Source organism: Pteropus vampyrus, unplaced genomic scaffold, assembly GCF_000151845.1.
Source record: "Pteropus vampyrus isolate Shadow unplaced genomic scaffold, Pvam_2.0 Scaffold285, whole genome shotgun sequence".
Lineage (NCBI taxonomy): Eukaryota > Metazoa > Chordata > Mammalia > Chiroptera > Pteropodidae > Pteropus > Pteropus vampyrus.
The window spans coordinates 2,504,814-2,516,346 of NW_011889066.1; the positions used below are offsets into that span (position 1 = coordinate 2,504,814).

Consider the following 11,533-nt stretch of genomic DNA (forward strand, 5'->3'; position numbering starts at 1 on the left):
GTATTTTTCTCAAAATACTGAGGGAACATAACAGTCTTGTACTTCCTTGACTCAGTAGGTGTTCCTTCCTGTGTTTGGGTTCTAGACCATTCCTTCTGAAAACCTTTTTCTCCTCCTTCAAAATCTTCACTCAAGGTAAACCTACCTCTGATTCCCTTTGGCATATTTGGTCCTCCCAAGGCTAGGCTTTTGCTGTGATCATACCTTGATTGCAATGATTATCTACTCTTATTAAAATTGTTGGTTTCCATGCCTGTCTCCTCACTGGACTGAAAGCTCTTTAAAGTCAAAGGTAGCATTGTTGATTCTTATATCCCCATGAGTGAAAGTGGAGTAAAATGTTAGTGAAAACATTAGCAATTAGTAATTGCTCACCTTAATGTTCATTTATTTTATAGATAAAAGACAATATGTCTAGCTACTATCAATAAACAAATATAGGATTTCTTACCAAGGACATTTGGCACGCTTATTAAATACGACCTCTGAGTTTTATGTTATTTTATATCCTCTATTCTCAAAAATGACATTTTATTGGGTGTTATTATAAATAAAAACAACCGTGTCAGTGAACACATCCTTTCATTCATTGAGTGTCCACCTTTTGGTGGGCTAACTTTCTGAAATAAAAAGTTGAAGACCAGTCTGAAGTTGGTGTCTGTATGAGGCATGTGTGTATCACATTTAAGCCTTTCGAGGAGTTTACTTTCTCATATGAAAAAGGTAGAAGAGTTTAAAGGAGGGAAAATGCTAATCTAGAACCATCATATATCATTTAGCTTATTCATTTTACAAATATTTGCAGTTCTATATTTATGAACACTTAAGAAGGTAGATTTGGTTTGTTGACCATATTAATGCTTTTTAAATCAGGCTTATTAAGGTAATTCATGTCCAGAAATTATGAGAAGTTCATATGAATACTGCGTGGTATGTGTTGGGTCCTTCCTGCTACTGGCATTCAGAATTCCCTTCCCCTGTGCATAGAGATGATTGTCATGGGCTCTTTCATAGACACCTAGGGACACCAGCGCCAATCCTGTATTTGATGCACATATGGTCATCACCACTCATCCTCACCCTGTATTGTTCTCCCCTACTCAGGAATTCACAATTACTTTTGTTTCCAACTACAGAATTTTTTTATAAGTAATTAATATGTAAGTTGAAGAGTTTAATTTGAATCATCTGAGAAAGGATTTAACTATGATTTATTTTGTAAAAAGACAACAAAATATCCTAAATTTTGCTAATAATTGATGTTTCAAAATGATGGAGAAATTACCTGTTGAAGATTTTATGTATGGTAATGAGCATCCGGTATAAATGTGATAAGGCACAACCAGGCTGCTTTACTAGTAACAGTACACCTGTAACTTCAGACTCCCAGGAATGTTTTCCCATTATAGCTGTTATTTTTTATTTTGGTGCACTCATTTCTTGTTTCTTTCTAAAGATTATAAAATTATGCATCTTTATTGTGCCTAATTTGGAACATATAAAATATATAAAGGCGAGAATAAAAACTTTTCTATGTAGAGACAGCCATTGTTAACATTTTGGTAATTTTTCTTAGTCTTTTTTAAGTCTTTCTTAGTCTCGTTAATGGATACATATTATTTTTGATAAAATGATCACTTAGTTTTAACTGATACACTTTTATATTTTATCTGCCCTTTTTAACCACAGCAGCAAGTACAAAACAGCTTCTCCCCCGTGAGGAACTCTGTCTGTTAATGAAAAATGTGCTCAAATGTACTTAAAATGAGAGATGAGATTCATTATTTCATGGTCTTGATAAGGCCAAGAAAGATATTGTTATAATTTCAACTGATTTGTCTCAGAGACATTTATAAGACCTCAAATAACATTTCACAGTTCAAAAATCATATTTATTGATGAAGTTTAGATACCACCATTTCTTAAGAAAGCTGAGTTGAGGAGAAAAACAACTTCACTTAAAATTTGACTACTCACAGTAGATATTTTTTTCACATCTTGGAAACAGAAACAATTTTTCGTTGTTAATATATTTGCAAATCACATTCAAAGCTTCTATCTTCACATTGCAACACAGAGCCTCCGAGGACAATGTACTTATAGAATTAGCATCTGAAAAACAAATTGCCCTTTAGTGAGAAACTCCTGTAACTTCTGGGTCAACTTTCAAGGGAACGCCCACTACAATCTGCCACAACCTCAAAACACTTGGTGGTATTTTTGATAACCCATGGTTTGAATTAGGATTTTATAATTTAGTAGAAAGAAAAAGTGAGAAAAGAATCAACTGATTTTGGAATATGATCTTTTGCTTAGATATAAACACCTTAGTGAAAGGTTATAATAATATCATCCCTTTTGCTAAAATGGAATAAGTATTAAGATTTTTAAAGGTTGTGGTATCATTTAATTTTTCTGGTGAATATATTTTAAATTCTACTTAAGCTTGTGGTGAGCATGTGTAACCAGTGTCTGTTAGGTGTTCTGCACAAACAGGACAATTTTGCTGAGAAACAAAGTATTAGAGCTTTTTTGAGTGGAAGAGTAAGGAGAGAAAAATGATCCAATTTAATAATTTTACCTAAATCAAAAGTTAAAGTTTAAAGCGCTCTCCCAGGAGAGTACATGGCTAAAATCTGCTGAGTTGAGGGGAACCAGGATGCTGAGCACAAGGGAGAGTGACAGTTTAAGTGAGGGGTAAAAAGGCACATCAATAACATGAAAAAGTCAGCAATGGTTGCTTTTTCATGAGCTAATTATGGGCTTAAATGATCATTTAAAATAAAAGTATGCCAGTTATTTTGCCAAAGATCACAGTGAAAGGATATGTTGTTGAATTTCTAATTTTATGCTTTTCTTCTTCTGAAACTTAAGATTATACTAGGAAATTTGAAACATTTGGAAATATTCATCCTGGTTTTTATTATATTTCTCATTGAACTGAAATATGTCCTTTTGAAGTTGTCTTGATAACTTAAATAAATCTTTAGTTAGCTCCTTTTTCCTTGGAATCCAAATGTTCTTAAGGTAGGTCTTGGGGGTGTTTGCATGCCTAGACTTGTAAACATGGCAAAAAACACTTGCTCTTATAAAGAGGAAGAGTATTCCCTTTTGGTCTGTCTTGCCTTCTTCTTAATGAATCTATTGTTTAAAAATGTGTTTCCCACATATTTGACCACTTTTACCCCATTAAATATGTGGTTACAGAAAGAAATCTAACTATAGGAGGTGAACACACAGTGTAAACATATATATGCCTTACTATTAAAGTGTACAGCAGAAACTTATTGGATTTCTTTATCCAATGGCACTATAATTAATCAATTAATTAATTAATTAATTAAAATGTGTTTCCCAGGATGTGTCCTACTCGTGAGCCCTGTAGGGCCTGGGGAGGTACCAGCTGCCGCTCAGAAGGAGACCGAGGCCGCAGCTTGAGGAAGGCCCCGGCCCCTCATTACGCCTGGGTGCCTGTGTCTGGCAGAGCCGGTGTGAGACCAAGAGACAATCCTTTCTTGCGTCAGTATAATCAAGAGTTTTGTTCGGACCTTTGAGCACACACTGAGATAGTGAACTAGACGCAACGGATTAAAAAGGAACTTAGTGATTTGGCCCATGGCCCTCCAGCACAATGTTCTGCAGTTCTAGTTGGGGATATGTTTCATTGGCAAGCCACAGTTATGGGACTTAATGACAACCCATATCAAGGTGGTGTATTTTTGACAATTCATTTTCCTACATTCTACCCCTTCAAACCACTTAAGGTTGCGTGTACAACAAAAATTTATCATCCAGATATTAACAGTAATGGCAGCATTTGTCTCAATATTCTAAGATCACAATGGTCTCCTGCTTTAACTATTTCTAAAGTTCTTTTATTTATTTGTTCACTGCTATGTAATCCAAACCCTAATGACCCCCTAGTGCCAGAGACTGCACAGATCTATAAAACAGACAGAGATAGGTATAACAGAATATCTCAGGAATGGACTCAGAAGGATGCCATGTGATGCCAAGTCAGAATAACCTGCATTTAAGCTGGAATAAACTTTAAATTACTGTTCCTTTTTTTGATTTTCTTATCCGGCTGCTCCCCTATCAGACTTCATCTTTTTTAGTTTTATTTTTTTTGTTGTTTACCTTCCTCCATTCATTCACATGCTTAACTGAGAAGGCTTAAGTTCTTCCAGCTTTAAACAATAACTGCTTTTAGAAACAAAAGTAGTTACAAAAGAACAGTTGCCCAAGATTCAGAATTTTTTAAAAAATGGAGAAGGTGTGTTATGTGGTCAATGTCCTCACTCTAACTTGGTTATGAGACTAAAACCATTCCTCACTGCTCTAACAAGCTGAAGAAATCATTTGAGGTGGAGGGAGATGGATGCTCAGTTGTCACATCAAAGGAAACAGCATTATTCTAACTGCATCCATTCTTGTTTAAGCTTTCCACTGTTAGAGATCTGAGGTCACATATATACTTTATGCTCATAACTGATGAAGCTGGATAATTGGTATTGAATTAATAGCATCAGCAGAACAGAAAATATGATGTATTTTATGCATGTCAATAAAGAAATGACCTGTTCTTTTTCTATGGAGAATAGAAATTGGAAGTGAAACATTCTTTGTATTACAAAATAGGGTCTCAAACATTTTGTAATTTTCTTTTAAATTGTTAGGATGCTTGGTGCTGTTAGTCAATCTATCTTCCAATACACTGTTTAATATAGCACTGAATAAATGATGCAAATTGTCAATGGATGGGTGATCAACTAATAGCTCTGCTAGTAATTAATTTATTTTTCTTCAATAAAGTTACATAAAACAATGAGTTAGCTGCCTGGATTAATCATTATGGGAAATAATCTTTCGTAAATGCGAAGTTGTTTTTGTAAATACCATTAAGACTTGCTTCATTGTTTGACATCAAATGATGTAAAGTTAAAGAGTGAATGTTTTGCCATGTTCAGTTAAAAGTGCACAGTCTGTCACGGGTTGACACATTGACCTGATTTATGCAGAATTAATAAGGTATTCGGATAGTGTAGCTTTAGTATGCTGCACCTTGTACTGGCAGCCCTGGAGTTCATAGATGGACTTGAGACCCAGCAGTTTTGAACATGTATATGAAGTTTAAGAAATTTATTTTCCAGGTATAACCCCTACCTAAGTAAATGTTTTCTTCATGTTATATACCTGACAAATGAAAAAACCATAACATGGAGTAATAATGGGTTAAAATTTACAAAATAAAGTGCTCTTTTGGTGTGGGAGTTGTCATGAGGCTATGCTGAAGTGACTTAACTATGGTGGGATACGGAGTATCCATTGAAGTGAATCTGTTTAGCCATCTACATTAATGAGCATTTAAACGCAACAGATATCATTTTAGGTGACTTAACATGAGTGAATAAAAAGTCAATGCTATTGGATTATTTTTTGTTTGAAAAGTGCTATCTGTGCCACTAATTTAACTTCTATAGTAACAAGGGCATTTACCATTCTTCATCTTTCCTAATTCTGACTATATCGTTTTGCATTTTTCCCCTAGTGATTTTGATTTGTCCATTGCTTTCTCACAATCCTGTATTCAATTTCTAGTACATCTGTGACTTTTCTCCACTTCTACATTTTATACTGCTTACACTTATGTGCAATCTTAATCCTTGTCTGTACACAGATGTGGAATGCTAGATATAAAATAAATGTTAAAGCTTGATTTTTTTATAAACATTTAAAAAATGTTTCCTATTCATTTCATTTTTAATAGGAACATAAAACCTTCCTTGTCCATTACCATGGACACAGCTCCCTAGCTCTGGCTCATCCTATAAAATTTCCATGTAGCACTGGAACTTGGGCATGTGACCATATTGAACCATCTATTTCATGATATAGTACAGATTTCCTAAACTTTTCCACTTTCTGCCTGTCTTCCTCAAACACTGGAAGACCTGCTAATGGCCAAAAATCTGCCTGATGCTGATTAAATAATTTAAAAAAAAAAAAATTCCCTGTACTTCACCTATTCAATCATCCCCTCTCCTCTCCCCTGAATCTTGCCAATCATTGAATTTCCTACCACATCTATAGTTTTGACTCTTGCAGAATGTTATGTAAGTGGAATAATACACTATGTAGCCTTTTCTGATAGACTTCTTTCACTTAGCTACATGCATTTAAGTTTCATCTATGACTTTTCATGCTTGGTTGCGCATTCTTTTTTATTGTTCAATAATATTTCATTGTATACATGTACCGCAGTTTGTGTATTCTTTCACCTTTTGAAAGACATCTCAGTCGTTTCCAGGTTTTAGCAATTATGAATAAAGTTACTCATCCAGTTGATTTTTGATCTGTTTTTTCTTCATAACCCCAGCCAGTTGACCTAGAGTGAATCAGGAGAATAACCCAATTCAGAGGCAACAACTTTTCATCAAGATCATCACCAGCCCTCATAATTTTATATGGTAAAATATCTTAATATACTCCTTATTCCACTTATCTCTTAGTGTTTCTTTTTCTTTGATTAAAGTCTATATGATACAAAAATTATCCCTAAAAGTGTTTCAGAGAAACAAACCCATAGTTATCTGAAATTTGCTTCTATTCTAATTAAATGTAAAGTCATTAATTATTCTTCTGGCAGTGGTGAAGAAGCTGCTGCTAACCTGTGACATGCAGTGGTAGCAAGACAGTTACTTATTACTATTGACACCCTTGATTAAGTGCCTACAGAAGACAACATTATGAGTGACCAAGTAGTTGGAGTCAGAGAACATTTTAGTGAAAACAAGATGTTTAGTAAAATTAAGATGCTTCAAAGTGTGTTGAAGAAGTTTGGGAAAGAAATGATGAGCCAAGGGACTAAAATCTGGATAAGAAGCCAGTAATTTTCTATGACTGACACCCCCCCCCCCCCCGCAAAAAAAAACTCTTTATCTTTTATAATTGCAGAGATAATGTTTCTGGAAACTAAGCCTAAAGACTAATCTTGTGAGTAGCAGGTCTATAATACATAGTGATTTCACAGCGTTACTTAGTTTCTTATGTTGAATTAAGGCATTGATACAAGAGTGGGTTCCTGAAAGTTGAAATGGGGAAAAATGGGAAGGTTCCAGTGAACTTGAGGTCCTCGAGTTCCTGAATTCTTCTAAGTCTCCTTGACAATAGAAGAACACTTCTTCCCCTGCCTGAGATTAGTCTCCTCTTGTCTAAAGAACATATACTGTTTTCCCCTAAAGTAGTTGCCTTGCAGGTCCCTGCTGATCATTTTTAAGACCAAACCTCTCATCTTTCATTGCTTCCAGAAATATAACCAGACTCAAATAACACCAGGCCCCAGGGAGTAAGGTGCAAAGTATAACCTATGAAAAAGTAAATATGAACTGAAAGATTTCAAATATTTCTATCGTTAACAACCTAGGGACCATGTATGGGAATGAATCCTAAGTTGTTGAATTAGGGTGGAAAGAATATAATGATAGATTAAGGCAAATTTGTTCACATGGGTGCTGCAAGCAGAGATGCTGGTTCAATGCATTACCCTGAATGGCTGTGATGGCTTTAACAGTTTGCTAGGTTGGTGGATTAAAACCTGGACCTAAAATTTTCATAAATGAGTTTGAAATACCAGAACTTCTTAGTATACTCTCTAAAAAGGTATTCAAAGACCTCAGGAGATTGGAAGGCTAGATTACCCATTGAAAAATCCCCTTACATTTTTGAAAACACCAGCCTAGGAGAGATGAATGGTGGAGGAGGAGATGTTGAATATTAGTAGAATTGTAAACACTTGAACTAGCCAGGGAGTATAGTTTCTGTCCCTTATCTTTCCTTTATAAATTTTCTCAGAAATTTTGACTAACCAGAATCCTGGAGCATCTGTGCCTGGATAACATAAATTTAACATGAGAAGCAAGTGGATCTCAGCAATGCAAAGAGAATCCTGTAGAAAACACCACTTTTTTGTTTGCTTTTTTTTTTCCCCCTGCAATATTGTTTTGTTTTTATTTTTATTTTTAGTAGACATTGTTGATGGTCTGAAAAGATCTCTTTTACTGGGCAAATGTACTTATCCTCCAGTTGCTGTGAGTATTGACTGCAAAAATTCACAGCTGCTGTATCCACTGGGGAATTTTCCCCAGCCAAAGGGAAGCCATAATGCCAGAGAGTTTATTTTCCCTTCCTTTATCCTTGGGGCAATGCTTAGCCAATAACCAGTTATATGGTAACATAAAGGGCTAGATCTGGGACCCAAAGGTGGAACTGACCCTGTTTTATTCAGGTCATGTTCAGCTTATCCCCATGGGATCAGATTAAAGACAGGCATTGCTGATACTACATCTTTCCTTAGTTGTTCACCCCTGCCCTGTCTGGAGTCTTTCACCCCTGACCTGTATGGAGTCTCTCAATTCTGAGAGCACTCCTCCAATACCTCTAGAATAAGAATTCCCATTGCAGACTCTGCTTCTAGTGAAACTGACTTGAGAAACTGTTACTGTAAGAAAGTTAGCTTCTCTGAGCCTCATCCTGTAAAGTGGTGATTAAAAAAATTTTATCCTAATATTTTTGGAAACATTGATCATAATATTTACCATATTATATTGGGATTATCTTTTTTTGAGATTTTATTCTGAATTAGGCATGTTTGGTGAATCATCTCTTTGTATCCCTAGTCCCTAATACAGAGTGCAGCCCATAGAATAACTCAATAAATATTCACCTCCCCCAAACTACCTTTATAGTCCACTCTCTTACCTTCGTGTAGGTATAAACACTGTCATATGAATTTAGTTGAATAGTTTAAATAATATATTTTTTTAATTTTCAGTTATAGTTGACATACAATATTATATTAGTTGCAGGCATACGATATAGTGATCAGACATCTATATAATTCACAAAGTGATCCTCCCAATAAATCTAGTGCTCTTCTGATGCTGTATGTAGTTATTACAATATTGTTGGCTATATTCCTTATGTTATACTTTATATCCATGTTTATTTTGGAACTACCAATTTGTACTTCTTAATCTCTTCCTCTTTTTTTTCTGACCCCCCTCCCAACCCCTGTCTTATCTGGTAACTCTTAAAATGTTCTCTAGAACTATAAGTTTGTTTCTGTTTATTGTTGTTGTTGTTATCATTAGTTTATTTTGTTCTTTAGATTCCACATGTATGTGAAAGCATATGACATTTGTCTTTCTCTATCTAATTTACTCCACTCAGCACAATACGCTCTAGGTCCATCATGAAATATCTTTTTCTATCCCTTTACTTTCTGTCTGTGTGTGTCTCTTAATCTGAAGTGAGTCTCTTGTAGGCAACCAATGTAAGAGTTGTGTTTTCTTATCCATTCGGCCACCCTATCTTTTGATTGGAGCATTTAATTCTTTTTCACTTGAAGTTCTTGTTGATAGATACGTAGTTATTGCCATTATTTATATTTTCAACACATTTTTTCTTCTTCTTAAAAAAGTCCTTTTAACATTTCCTGTAATACTGACTTAGTGGTGATGAACTCTAACTTTTTCTTGTCTAAAAAGCTTTTTTATGTCCTTCGATTCTAAATGATAACTTTGCTGGGTAGAGTAATGTTGATTGTAGGTCCTGGGCTTTCATCACTTTGAATATTTTGTGCATAGCCCTTCTGGACTGCAAAGTTTCTGTTGAGAAATCAGCTAACAGTCTTATGGGAGGTCCCTTATAGGTAAGTAACTGCTTCTATTGCTGCTTTTAAGATTCTCTCCTTATCTTTAACCTTTGGCATCTTAATGATGATGAGTCTTAGTGTGGGCCTCTTTGGGTTCATCTTGTTTGGACTCTCTGCATTCTTGGCATCGTATGTTTATTTCCTTCACCGGGTTAGGGAAATTTTCTGTCATTATTTTTTCAAATATGTTTTCAATTCCTTGTTCTCTCTCTTCTACTTCTGGTACTGCTATGATGCAAATATTGTTACACTTGATGTTGTCCCAGAGGCTCCTTAAACTATCTTCATTTTTTTGGATTTTTTTTTCTTGTTGCTGTTCTGATTGGGTATCCTCTGCTATCCCATCCTCTATATTGCTGATTTGCTTTCGCTTCAACTACTCTGTTGATTCCCTCTAATGTACTCTCTATCTCAGATATTGTTCATTTCTAACTGGTTCCCTGTTATGTTTTCCATCTCCATTATTATGTTTTCTGTTTCTTTGTTAAAGTTCTCATTGAGTTCATCTACTCTTCCCCTAAGTTCGTTGAGCATCCTTATAACCAGTGTTTTGAACTCTGCATCTGATAGATTGCTTGTCTCCATTTTGGTGAATTCATTTTCTGGAGCTTTATTCTATTCTTTCATGTGGGACATGCTTCTTTGTCTCCCCATTTTGCTACTTCCCTGTGTCTGTTTCTACATATTAGGTAGGGCTCTTAAATCTCTTGGTCTTAATAGAGTGGCTTTATGTAGTAGGTGTCTTGTGGGACCCAGTGGCACAGTCCTGGGAAGCATCCAGCCGCAGACCAAGTTCAGCCACAGCCTGTGCCCCTCCAGGGCCACCTGGTAAGAATCACCAAGCAATTCACAGATGGCTGCCACCCCATTCTGAACTTGTAGGTGCCTCCAAGAGGGAGGGCTCAACAATGGATACTGCCAGCACTTCTGACTGGGAGAAAGCTGCCCCTCCAGCCCTCACCCTGAACCCCAACAATTCAGTGGCTCCCATATGTTCCTGATGCCCCTTAAGCAGCTGCCCCAGCACTGGGGCTCAGAGTGAGTGAATCTGTTAGCAAGTAAAACCAGGTGTGGGGTCTTTAAGAGAAATGTCTGTGACTGCACAGCCCTCCGTCTCACTCAGCGCATGCTCCATGGCTTTCACAGCCAGAGATTGTGGGGAATTTTCTTCCTGGTGCTGGACCCCTGGTCTGCGAACCCAGTGTGGGGCCAGGACCCCTCACTCCTCAGGTGGGAGAAGGAGTTCTGTAGACAAGATAGCCCTCCCAATTCTTGATCGCCATACGCAATTGTGGGACCAGGTGGTTTCATGTCTCTGCTCCTCCTACTGGTTTTAGGTGACCTATTATTTTTGTCCCTAGTTGTAGGGCTTCTGTTCAGTCAGACCTCAGGTGATTCCATGTGCTGATGTGGTCGCAAGAGGCATGCACAGCTGGCCATCTTGACCAGTTTCTGGTTGCAAAGTTTTAGAACAGACAAAACAAAGCTTTGACATATGAGCCCAGACTTTGTTCTCTGATTGCCAGGGTGAAAGAGAAATGTTTATCTAAATCTGCTGGTGAGCAGGTATCTATATAATCGAAGAAAGTGTTGACCCCAAATTGGTTTTTGACTGTAATCAAAGAACTTGCCCCTATTGATATTGCCGTACAGTATTTAAAAGTCCAAGTTAATGGCTTCTGTCATGTGAGATTTGAAAGTCCACTGAGTCTTTTTATGTATAGCACCTGCCATCTTCCCTGCTCTCCAATTTCAGTCTAAGGCTGCCTAAGACTTATAAGTTGTGCAAACTTCACAGAAAAGGCAAGTGCTTTGCAT

The 11,533-nt window shown here is 36.5% G+C and overlaps 1 pseudogene across 5 annotated transcripts in view; it reads left to right on the top strand.

Moving 5' to 3' along the window:
• LOC105302838 overlaps positions 1 to 5,437 on the top strand; it is a 28,879-nt pseudogene extending 23,442 nt beyond the window's left edge. For all 5 annotated transcript variants that reach the window (XR_002776414.1, XR_002776415.1, XR_002776416.1 and 2 more), the window contains one exon: positions 3,359 to 5,437. The product of XR_002776414.1 is annotated as a ubiquitin-conjugating enzyme E2 D3 pseudogene, transcript variant X1 (transcript). The remainder of the gene's footprint in view (positions 1 to 3,358) is intronic.
• The last annotated feature ends 6,096 nt before the right edge of the window (positions 5,438 to 11,533 follow it).